This window comes from Gorilla gorilla, chromosome 2 (genome assembly GCF_029281585.2).
Source record: "Gorilla gorilla gorilla isolate KB3781 chromosome 2, NHGRI_mGorGor1-v2.1_pri, whole genome shotgun sequence".
Lineage (NCBI taxonomy): Eukaryota > Metazoa > Chordata > Mammalia > Primates > Hominidae > Gorilla > Gorilla gorilla.
The window spans coordinates 165,911,611-165,923,999 of record NC_086017.1 but is presented as its reverse complement, the minus strand read 5'-3'; the positions used below and the strand labels follow the sequence as shown (position 1 = coordinate 165,923,999).

Sequence of the window (12,389 nt, the reverse complement as noted above, 5' to 3'; positions counted from 1 at the left end):
TAAAGACTCCTCCAGAAAGCTCCTAGAACTAATAAATAAAGTCAGCAAAGTTCCTGGATACAAAATTAATGTATACAAATCAGTAGCTCTGCAATACATCAATAGTGACCAAGCTGAGAATCAAATCAAGAAATCAACCCTTTTTACAATAGCTGCAAAAAAAAAAATACTTAGGAATATACCTAACCAAGGAGGTGAAAGACCTCTCAAGGAAAACTACAAAACACTCCTGAAAGAAATCATAGATGACACAAACAAATGGGAACACAACCCATGCTCATGGATGGGTAGAATTAATATTGTCGTGATGACCATACTGCTAAAAGCAATCTACAAATTCAACACAATTCTCATCAAAATACCACCATCATTCTTCACAGCATTAGAAAAAAAATTCTAAAATTCATATGGAACCAAAAAAGAGCCTGCATAGCCAAAGCAAGGCTAAGCAAAAATAACAAATCTGGAGGCATCAAATTACCTGATTTCAAACTATATTATAAGGCTGTAGTCACCAAAACAGCATGGTACTGGTATAAAAATAGGCACATAGACCAATGGAACAAAATAGAGAACCCAGACATAAACCCAAATACTTAGAGCCAACTGATCTTTGACAAAGCAAACAAAAACATAAAGTGGGGAAAGGACACCTGGGATAACTGGCTAGCCACATGTAGGAGAATGAAACTGGGTCCTCATCTCTCACCTCACAAAAAAATCAACTCAAGATGTATCAAGGACTTAAATCTAAGATCTGAAACTATAATAATTCTAGAAGATAACACTGGAAAAACCCTTTAGACATTGGCTTAGGCAAAGACTTCATGAACCCAAAAGTAAATGCAACAAAAACAATTATAAATAGGATAGACAACCCACAGAGTGGGTTTATTCGAGCCCTGCTGCAATGGTGGGCTTTTCCTGCTGGAATTGAATATAATTTTTTTGTCATCAGCTTTTATGAAAAAAATCATATTTTTATTTTAAGCTTTGTTACAATTAGTATTTTTCTTAACTTGAATTAGCTTACCAGATTTCAAGTCTTAACACAATTTTATCATTACAACATTTAAACCTTTAGAAATAGATGATTCCATCATAAACATGTTTGTACAACTTTGATTATATGAAAAAACCACTGAGGCATTAACAATGTTATTTTGGAGAGCTATTCTAATTAGTTTCTTTTTATAAATAACATAGACTCAGATAAAAATGATTAAATGCATTTTTTAAAAGGTGTGAGAAAATCCAAATCATTTTGTCGGGGCAACCTCATTTTCTCGTTAATCTTTTCTGAGTAAAGCTATTATTTTTATCACCCTTTTCTTCACCTGATAATGTTGAACTAGCTAACACCATATGCTCTTTATCACTTAGTGATAAAGCCATTTAGTTATATATAAATTTGAATTGATTCTTTTAACTTCAGAATAGAAAAAAAATCTAGTTTTAAATAATATACTGTAGCAATATAATAACATATAAGACATATCGTAGTAAACTATAATGTACTATAAAATCTTCAGGAAAATTATACTTAAGAGAGGCTTAAAAAGAATCTCTGTAAAAAGCCAATTTAAAAAATCTTTTTGATTGCATTGAATAAAAAATAAGTTATAAAATTAAATTATATGTTACAACTTCTGGTATTACAATCTGCTAAAAATATAATAATCTATTACTATAAAATTCGAAGTTTCAGTACCCTTATATTCAATTAAACCTACCAAAATATTATAGGTCTAGATTAGTTATAACTGGAAATTCTCCTACCAGCAGAATTTACTTCCATTGTTCACAGCATTTAATAGCATTTTACTGTGTTCATTTTTTAAAGCTTTTACATTTTTTAAAATTTTACTTTAAGTTATGGGATACATGTGCAGAACGTGCAGGTTTATTACTTACATATACATGTGCCATGGTGGTTTGCTGCACCTATCAACCCGTCATCTAGGTTTTAAGACCCTCATGATTAAATATTTGTCCTAATGCTCTCCACCCCCGCCGCCCCCCACCCCCGCCCCCAGCAGCCCCAGTGTGTGATGTTCCCCTCCGTGTCCATATGTTCTTAAAATTAATTAAACCTTATCCATTGGAAGTAAACAAATGTTAGAAAAATATTATCCTTTACATTTTTTAAAAGAAGTAAAGCAGGTAGGTAAACAGAAAGGAAGAAAAAAAACAAGAGAAAGGTATAGGAGAGAGAATAAATAAATATTAAATAAGTAACTTACTAGTTTCTGTAATAATCGCATTATTTGGTCAATGTATAATTTTCATAATGAATTTACACTTATGTGATATGTTAAAAAGCAGAGAAGCTAAAGGACAATAGCTTCTATTGAACAGAACGTTTCATATTAAAAACATACTTTTCCACTCATACTAGTTAAAGCCAACTCTCTATGCTGATCGCATATGGTGAGCAAACAATAACTCAAGTTCTTATATTAAGGCAAATGTGGTGGTTTTAATTTTTGGTTTTAGGGTGTTTTTGGTTTCTTTTTTTCTCTTTTATCCTTTTTTTTTCTTAACCTTAATATTTAGTTTCAAAGTCCTCCACACCAAATATTTTTCCAGGACTATTAAAATCGCAGATTAGACTGATTAATATTTGACTTCATATTTTTCTACTTTTTCATCAAATCATAGTGATGTTCTTCAGAGGCGAGATGAAGGAGTTGAGCAGAGAACAGGAGTAATAGAATTTGCTAATCAGATCTTAAATAATGGAAGCTTGATTGCATTCAAAAACTGATGTAATGATGCAGAAGAAGGAAAGCTGATGCTTTTAAGAATGTGGAATTAGAAAATATAAAGAGATATTTTGTCTGGCGATTCTTAAAATAGATATTTATTTTTAGCTTAATTTTTGACTAAAAACACAAGTCTTTCTGATGGTATTTTTGAAAGTTTAGTATATGTAATACACACTGGAGTATATAAATATAATGCCCTTTAGGAAATGTGGTCAGTTTATTATGGATTGAATTAGCCATGATTTGCTTTCTTTCTTGTAGTCATATTAAAGGATGGAATTGTGTTATGGCATCACATGCCTTTTCACAATTAATTCCAAATTGACAGAAATACTTTATTTGGAGCAATCAACTCAAGTCAGCTTGATTACTGACAAAAGATGTTCAAAGAGAAATTGTTAAATCAGAACTCTTTTTCCAGAGGGTAAACAAGAAATACAAAAATACCCAGAAAATAATGATAATATTAGAATATAAACCTCTCATTCAATTTTCATATATGGTTTAGAGAGGTTTTTGTTATTTCTCTCTTTCACTATTTAGCTTTCCCTCTCTCCTCCCTTTCTTCTTTTCTACCTTGGACAAAAATAATAGCCTTTGACCAGGATTAATTATTTTTAATCATGAAAAACCTAAGTCAGTATCATACATCATCTCATTTTGAACACGATAAACCCATTCATTTAGAAGAATTTCTATAACTATGGGCAAATAGTGCTGACATTTCCCTTTTAGTATAGCAACAACAATCAAAAGAAACTCCTTTTTAAAAAATTAACAACAATTAATGGTAGTGTGAAAGTCCAGAGTGTTTTCTTATGAAGTTATTTGTAGGTGTCATCCTCCAAATTTTTCAGTAATAATTCTGTATTGCCACACAGTCATTTCCTGTAAGACCAAAATTAAAGGGAGAAAAGTGAACAGAAAGGAAGTTTTAGAAAGAGACCATTGGTAAACCTTCTATGAGAGAAAAGTGTGTAAATATAAAATTCATTGGACTCACTCCAGACTCTAGAAAATGTACTGTTTAATCTTTAGAAAATAGCATCATTCTCAGCAAACTAACACAAGAACAGAAAAACAAACACCACATGTTCTCACTGGTAAGTGGTAGTTGAACAATGAGAACACATGGACACAGGGTGGGGAACATCACATACCAGAGCCTGTCATAGGGTTGGGGGGTAGGGGAGGGATAGCATTAGGAGAAATACCTAATGTAGAACGGATTAATGGGTGCAGCAAACCACCATGGCACGTGTAAACCTATGTAACAAACCTGCATGTTCTGCACATGTACCCCAGAACTTAAAGTATAATTTAAGAAAAAGAAAATTCTATTGAGAAATAAAAATGAAATTTCTGAAGACATTTTTTTGCTTACCCACCTAAAGTTCAACACACATAAATATTATTAATTATCTTTCTTCTAGTAATAAATTAATGACATAAGTGAGTAACCTGTCAACTGAGCAAGAAATCTGGGAGGTATTCTCCCAGATTCCCCTTATTCCTTCCATTTCTAATGGTTCTACAGATTTCCTTTACATTTTACTTCCTTAACATCATTAGTATCTGCTTCAGCCTCTTCGTTCCCATTGTTCTGATGCAGGGTCATATCATCATCTGCCTGGATTATTGCAATTTACTTCTAAATGGCTTGCCTAACTCTAGCTGCACCTTGCCATCTAGCTGTCATATGACCAGCAATCTTCCTGAAAAACAGAAATAAGATTATATTTTTATTGTGATTAAAGCATTCAACCAAACTCTTTGCATAGCATATAAGGTCCTCCAATATTTGGCACTGTTTTCTCTCCCTAATTCCATCCTCCATTGCCTCCCACCCACCCCCCTTATGCTTTCATATTAAACTATTTACAGTACCCTCCGCAATGTTCTGTTATGTTTCCATGTATTTGCATATATTGTTCCCTGTACTTGGAATTCTCTTTTCCCAACCCCTTCTAATAAACTTTAACCTACTTTTCAAGACCCACCTAGGTGTTTCTTCTTCTCTGAACCCCACCCTAGCATGTCCTAGTCAACATACATCTTTGTCCCATCACGGTACCTTGAGGATATGTATTATATTCCTATCACAAGGAATTGTAATGACTTGTTTACATATCTGACTCTTCCCAGACTGTGTGTTTCAGGAACTATAGCTTTTCATCTTCATATGTGGGCACCTTACAGTTACTCACTAATGTTGCATGCATGAATGAGTGAATTAATAAATCAATGTTCTAACGATGCTAAAACAGAGAAGTATTTAGAGATTTGTCCAAATATACTCCATGAATCAGGGGCGGGTCCAGGAATAGATTCTGGTTCTTCCCACTTCTTTCTATTCCTCAGACTCCTAGACCGTGACTCACTGTTTCATTAACAAAAGAAGATGGAAAAATTTTTATTTTTATTACACAAAATTACCCACCATAGGAAACTACCCACTGTACTCCACTGTCTGGCTTTCAGCCATAAAAATGGATCTTGATGCTCTAGTTGCATTTTTGGGGGAAGGTTCTTCCATCTTAGGCACAATGTGTTCAGAATAGACTCCAGCAGCATTGGTATTTGAATAAGGGAATTAAAATAAAAATGTCATAAGGAACTCATAATTGATGTTATCAACTACTTCCTCTCTTTATTCTAACTCTTCTTCTAAAGGAGCAGATTATATGCTTCCTAATTCTTTTTTGGATATTTTAACTAAGTTATCCCTTAAGCTTTTAGGGCCAGGAAAACACACACACACACACACACATGCACACGCACTTAAAAGTGTTAGTTTGAGGCCGGCGCGGTGGCTCATGCCTGTAACCACAGCATTTTGGGAGGCCAAGGTGGGCGGATCACAAGGTCAGGAGTTTGAGACAAGCCTCACCAGCATGATGAAACCCCGTCTCTACTAAAAATACAAAAATTAGCAGGGCGTGGTGGTGTGCGCCTGTAATCCCAGCTACTTGGGAGGCTAAGGCAGGAGAATCGTTTGAACCTGGGAGACGGAAGTTGCAGTGAGCTGAAATCGGGCCTCTGCACTCCAGCCTGGGCGACAGAGCATGACTCAAAAAAAAAAAAAAAAAAAAAAAAAAAAGTGGTAGGTTGACATCTCCTTGAGTCAAAAGTGGTAGGTTGACATCTCCTTGAGTCACTAAGTATATTTTTAAAATTTGCCTAACAAAACTCTATTTCTGAAGTAACTTTGACATTGAGAAACCTTTTATTCAAAAAAGTTTTCTGGACTCTCCACAGAAGCACTCAAGAAAAACTTATATTATTAGTCCTATTCTGTAGACTACATATTCTAAGATAACAAAATATATACATTTTCTCCTCTCAAGAGTGTAAATAAGAATGACATCATAAACTCATAAAAATATTTAAATATTCCTTCAAATAAAAAATTTAAAGGTTATCAATACATCTTATGTCTTATGTATAAACCTACATCTTTTTGTGTCTAGTCTCAGTGTATTCAAAACACCTCATATTTCATTTTGATAACCTTGAAAAATAATACCCTTCTAGTAGTCTTTCTTCTAGAAATAGTATAGAAAATTAGATAACATACTGCTTTTCTCAACACAATATTCTAAATATCTTCTTATGGTTTAATTCTCTCTAGCACTTCACCTTCATGGCAGCTCTCCTCTCTATCCATGAAGTCCCCTCATCACCACGTTTCCCTCATCCCCTGTGTATTAGTCTGTTTTTATGCTGCTGATAAAGACATACTGGAGACTGGGTAATTTATAAAGAAAAAGAGGTTTAGTGGACTCACAGTTCCATGTGGCTGGGGAGACCTCACAATCATGGCAAAAGGTGAAAGGCACGTCTTCCATGGCAGCAGGCAAAAAGAGAATTAGAATCAAGCAAAACGGATTTCCCCTTATAAAAACCATCAGAACTCGTGAGACTTATTCACTACCATAACAGTATGGGGAAAACTGCCCCCGTGATTCAATTATCACCCACTGGGTCCTTCCCACAATGCATGGGAATTATGGGAGCTACAATTCAAGATGAGATTTGGGTGGGGACACAGCCAAACCATGTCACTTTCCTCCTCCTCTGCCTCTTGTCCTCTGCTCCTCACACTCAGTTTCTCACCCTTCCCCACCAACAGAGTCCACATAGATGTGCTTTCATTTCCCTGCTCTGATCACTTATTGTAAGAAGAACAGCTCTTCTGAAATTCAGGTGAATAAAATTCTCTACTCTCTTAAATATCATAATACAGAATATGATGGATTACCTAAAGAGGAAAACAGACCAATGAAATTCACTATGGGAAAATCACTTTGGATTGAACTTTGAGGAAAGGTTTTGTCAGGAAGAGAGAATCTGATTAGCCAGAGGAAGGAGGATAAGAAATAGCTAAGATGAGATAAGCAGAGAGAAAGCATTCTAGGTGAGATGTTTATGAGTAATATTGCACGAATCGGGAATGAATGTGGAGTTCGGCAGACATTTAATTCTGATGGATTTAAGGAAGATGGCCATGGTAGACAGTATTGAAAAATTAGCTGTACATTTAAAATGCCGAAAACAGTTACATTTCCATCTTTTAGGTCATGGCAGGTATTATTATTGCAGGTGTTTGTTGCTAAGTGACACAATGGGAATAATGTAGTAATGGAGAAATTAGAGAGGGGAGAAGTGAAGAGTGATATCCTAAAAGCTAAAGCAGTTGTCTCTGGCATGAAATCATGAAAGGCTGAGATGAGAGGTATGGATGAAATGGAAAAGAAGCAGCTTCTGTCTTCTTCTTTTCATTTCATCAAGAAATGAGTCAGCTGGATCATTTAATAAGCACAGTATCACAATAATTATTTAAATTATTCATTTCTATAGGGACCCAAATAACAAAAAGAAAACTAATCAATTTTTTTCTCTTTTTGGCATTCCTATTCCTACCTAGAAAAGAAACAAGAGACAGAGTAATTTGATGACTAAATGTATGTATTTTTTATTTTACATTTTTAGATTTGTTAGCATAGAAAAGTTGATGATATGTTAACTAACCTAAAGTCACTTTTGGCTTACTTTTTTTTGCTTTTATTATTTTCAATTGACACATAATTATATATATTTACAAGGTGCAGTGTGCTATTTTGACACAGGTATACAATATGTAACGATCTCAAATCAGGGTAATTAGTATATTCATCACCTCAAGCATGTATTATTTCCTTGTGTTGGGAGTGTTCAAAATCTATTCTTCTAGCTAGTTGAAAATACACAATTAATTTTTGTTAATTACAGTCACCCCATAGTGCTATTCAATGCTAGAACTTATTCTTCCTATCTAGGTGTACTTTTGTAAAGCCATATTTCTTCCAATTTTTATTTCAGATTCAGAGGGTACATGTGCAGGTTTGTTAGCTGGGTAATTGTGTGATGCTGAGTTTTGGGGTACAAATGATCCTGTGACCCAATAATGAGTTTTTCAACCCTATCCCCATTCCTCCTTCCCTTTTCTAGTAGCTCCTGTTTCTATTGTTCTCTTTATGTCCATGAGTACCCAATATTAGGCTCCATTTATAGGTGAGAACATGTAGTATGTGGTTTTCTGTTTCTGTGTTAATTCACTTAGGATAATGGCCTTCAGCTCTTTCCATGTTGCTTCAAAGGACATGATTTCATTCTTTTTTATGGCTGTGTAGTATTCCATGGTGTATGTATACCACCCTTTCTTTATCCCATCCACCATTGATGGGCACCTAGGTTGATTCCATGTCCTTGTTATTGTGAATAATGCTGTGATGAACATGTGAGTGTATGTGTTTCTTTGTTAGAACAATTTGTTTTCTTTTGGATATACACCCAGTAACAGGATTACTGGGTCAAATGGTAGTTATCATTTTAAGTTCTTTGAGAAATCTCCAAGCTGCTTTCCACAGTAGCAGAGTCACCCCCACCTTTTTTTTTGCGATATAAAATCTGAGTAAGATAACAGACTATTGGAAGTGTGGAAGAAATTGGGCCCATTTTCAGCTCACTGAGTATTTACAGAATGCCTGAGAATATTGCTTTTTTAAATCTAAGGCTGCAAATTTCAGCACTCTAGGACTTTGGCAGAATAATGAATCATCATTTTCTGTATCTTGGTTTTGTTGCTATTTGAAAATAGACCAGCCACATTATAGTAAATATCTTAAATGTACATGTGCAATTCAGTAACAACTGTACTATGACACATACTCATATTCATTGAAGATATTTTGATTAAAAGTCTTAGAAGGAATTTGTTCATTCATCGCACTATTTCCCTATAGAGTTATTGGTTTAATGACCAACAGTGCAGTAATTATCATTCCAGCGTCATATGAAAGGAAAATATTTTGCTTTCAACTAGAAAGCATTTTATAACTCAGTCAGATGTGGGTGTATATACCTATGCAAGCATGAGTAAAGAGGGGAGAGACAGATTGTAAAGAATTTTAGATTGCTTTGCCAAATTAATGTCATTAAACTTACTTATGAGAAGAGTGCATAGAGTGCCTGGAGGTGTTATGCTCAGCTGGTCACAGGAGAGTGCTAGAGTACCATTAAATTTCCTGCTCTAAAATAACTGAAAGAAATCATGTGCCAGAGAATGACTTAATGCACTTGGGTGAGCTTTGCCTTGCAGGGTTGATGGAAAGAAATAATAGCACATGCTGGTAGAAATTATAGTAGAATGCCAAATCTACCTCATAACATCTCCAGATGTTAAGAACAGAATGATAAAGTGTGACAGAATTATCTTGTGCTATAATTATTTTAATCTTTGCAGTGCTATTATAAAAGATTTCAATTTTGTCAAATTACCCTCTGCATTTTAAAATTCTTTTTCAGCTAGCTGTTAACAGTTTTACTAAATTGTCCTACATTCTTTGCAGGCAGCATCCTCTTGAGCTAGTGGGAATGCAATATGTGGGTCTGGGCTGCATTTAATGACCTTGTTCTCCTTGGCATAAAAGCAAAATAACAGAGGTGTGACTCTGAGTCCTTGGTAACAGAAACACTTTGCAGTCATATGTTTCTTTCATAGAATTTTAATATCGTTATGCATCACAATTCTTTTTTATGGCTCAGAAAGATGAACGATATGTGATTCTTGTTTTCTAGACAAAAACACTAAATCACCTCAGAATCCGAAAGAATTCATGTCAGCAACTGCAAGAACTGCAAGCACATTTTCAGACCTCTAGATTCTGCTGGCGAAAATAATGCTGCTTCATCCAATTTAATCATCAGTTTTATAAGGATCATTGTCTGAGAATAAATTCACACTTAAGAGTGCCGAGTAACATAATCAGGCATGATAATCCACTAAGCATGGGGGACCCTTGGAAAAATATTGCAATTATATAGGGCTCTTATGGGAGTTTTGAGATATTAAGAAAAGCTATCGATGAATTCCTCAAAGAAATGCAAATAAATACAGCATTTTAAACACAATTTCAGGGGGGTCAGTTACAGGCCCAACAGCAAGATCTTCAATTATAAGGGTCATTACTATCCCTTATGACACATGGGTTGGGGGTGGTCTGGTGCAGTTTGTACTGAGTTCTGGGATCAGAGCTATCGCTTCCTTTCTCCAGTGCCCATAGCAGGTTATTTCAACATAATATCACACTTATTCGGCTTTATTGATTTGAGGATAAAGAAATGTTAAACATTCTCCAGTATTTCAGAGAATCAAACGTAAGAGCAACTAAATTTGTGACCACACCCATTCAAAAAGACTGACAGTAAATTTAGTGAGAAACTAAAAACCATATGTAGTGAATTTGCTTTTCCAATCATCTATATTGTAATCCATAGGAAAAGCTTAAGATAATATTATAAATACTACACTGTCTTTAATATTTGAGGAGCAGTACTCCTCAAAGACCTAACACCTAAAAACATTTTTAACAATATGGAAGAATTATTTATTGAACTATCAATGTTTATGCCCCAAGCATAATGGAGATCATTGGAACACAAGCCATGGAAAGAAAATGCAGGCTGATACAGAAGTTATCTTGGTGATAAAACCAGTGGAGAGCATATCAATGCCCAATAGGGCCTTCTTAACGTTTTGGCCCTTCATGAGAATCCAGAGACTACAGAACTCCAAATTGAACTTTACACCAACTCAGGGAGACAGGGGCTCGTAATTAGATTTGTAGACTTTAAAATATCTTTTAAATTTTTGACTTGCACACCTAAAGTTCTGATGAGGCAGGTTTAACTTTTCTTTCCTTTGAAGAAAAATTATTTAAATTATATTATTTTCTTTTAAAAATCTTATTTAAAAAAAAAATTTGGATTCAGCCAGTACATGTGCACGGTTGTTATATGGGTATATTGCTTGATGCTGAGGTTTGGGATACAGATGATTCTATTACCTGGGTGGTGAGCATAGTACTCAATGGTAGTTTTTTAGCCAACACCCCCCTCCCCCTTCCTTTCTTATTTCTCTGTTTATCTCTGTAGTTGACTAAACTTGGCAATCTGTACCATCATCCACAAAAGGTATAAGCAGCTTGTAGGGCTCTGGAAGAGGAACAATCCTATATTCACTATTTCAGCACCCAGAAGTCATTTCCTGCTAAATACTCCCCTATTCTGTTCCTTCATGAGAAAGTAATGTCAGAGTCACAGGGGAGTCTAGTAAGAGATACTGAAAATCAAGAAATAGATCTGGAAGGCATGGGCATGAGAATGGCTCTTCTAGTCCTGCTGTGAAGGAATGCGCAGGAAACTCCCTTTCTCAGACTAGACACACCTTCATCTGCTTCTCCTCAAAGGGCAATTGCACTGAATTCTCACTTGAGAAGGTGCAGACCAGATAGAACAGCAAGATGCTTAAACTGGGTTTCGCTCCCTCTCTTGGACCCACTACCTCATGTGGCCCACTGGGATGCCTTCAGCTTTTGCTACTGAGGATCCCAGCCTATTCTGACTGCTTCTAAAACGGTCGATGTTCTAAAACTATTTTTTACTCATCCTTAATCATTTCCCGACTTGGCACCCCACCTATCACCAAAATTCCAGAGCATTATATTTAACTCAAGAAACAAAGATAAGTAAATTAATATATACTATGAGAATGATTCCTGAAGGTATTGGTAAACAAAAGGAATCGGTTGCTAATATTTCAGGAAGTGGGGGTTCTCTGTGGAGGAAAAGTGGAAGTATGCCAGTGGGTTGCTTTAGGCTAAATATCCAAGATCTTGCCTTTGGACATCAAAATAACTGTTCTAAAGAATCTCCCACCATTTATCTTCTCCACTTAGCTGGAAGAAGGCATCTGCAAGCCACGATTTTTGCCCTTCTTTCTCTTTCCAGGAAGGCCCCACTTAAGTGAAGTATCCTAGGTAGTATCCTAGCTCAAAGAAAAAAAAGGGAAAGGGCATTCAGGAATCTTCAGAGACACATCAGAATAGCCTCCCTTATGTTTGGTTCTCTTTTTTTCTGCAAGATTAGGTGAACAAATTCTTTTTTCTTTTCTTTTTCTTTCTTTCTTTCTTTTTTTTTTTTTTTTTGAGGTGTAGTTTTGCTCTTGTTGCCCAGGCTGGAGTGCAATGGCATGATCTCGGCTCACTGCAACCTCCACCTCCCAGGTTCAAGCAATTCTCC

General features: G+C 35.4%; 1 long non-coding RNA gene across 1 annotated transcript in view; it reads left to right on the top strand.

Moving 5' to 3' along the window:
- Nucleotides 1-6,899: 6,899 nt before the first annotated feature.
- Nucleotides 6,900-12,389, top strand: part of LOC129532357 (uncharacterized) — a 44,333-nt gene continuing 38,843 nt past the window's right edge. Inside the window, exons 1-2 of the long non-coding RNA XR_008678058.1 lie at nt 6,900-6,974; nt 7,696-7,732. This is a non-coding gene — a long non-coding RNA (uncharacterized lncRNA). The remainder of the gene's footprint in view (nt 6,975-7,695; nt 7,733-12,389) is intronic.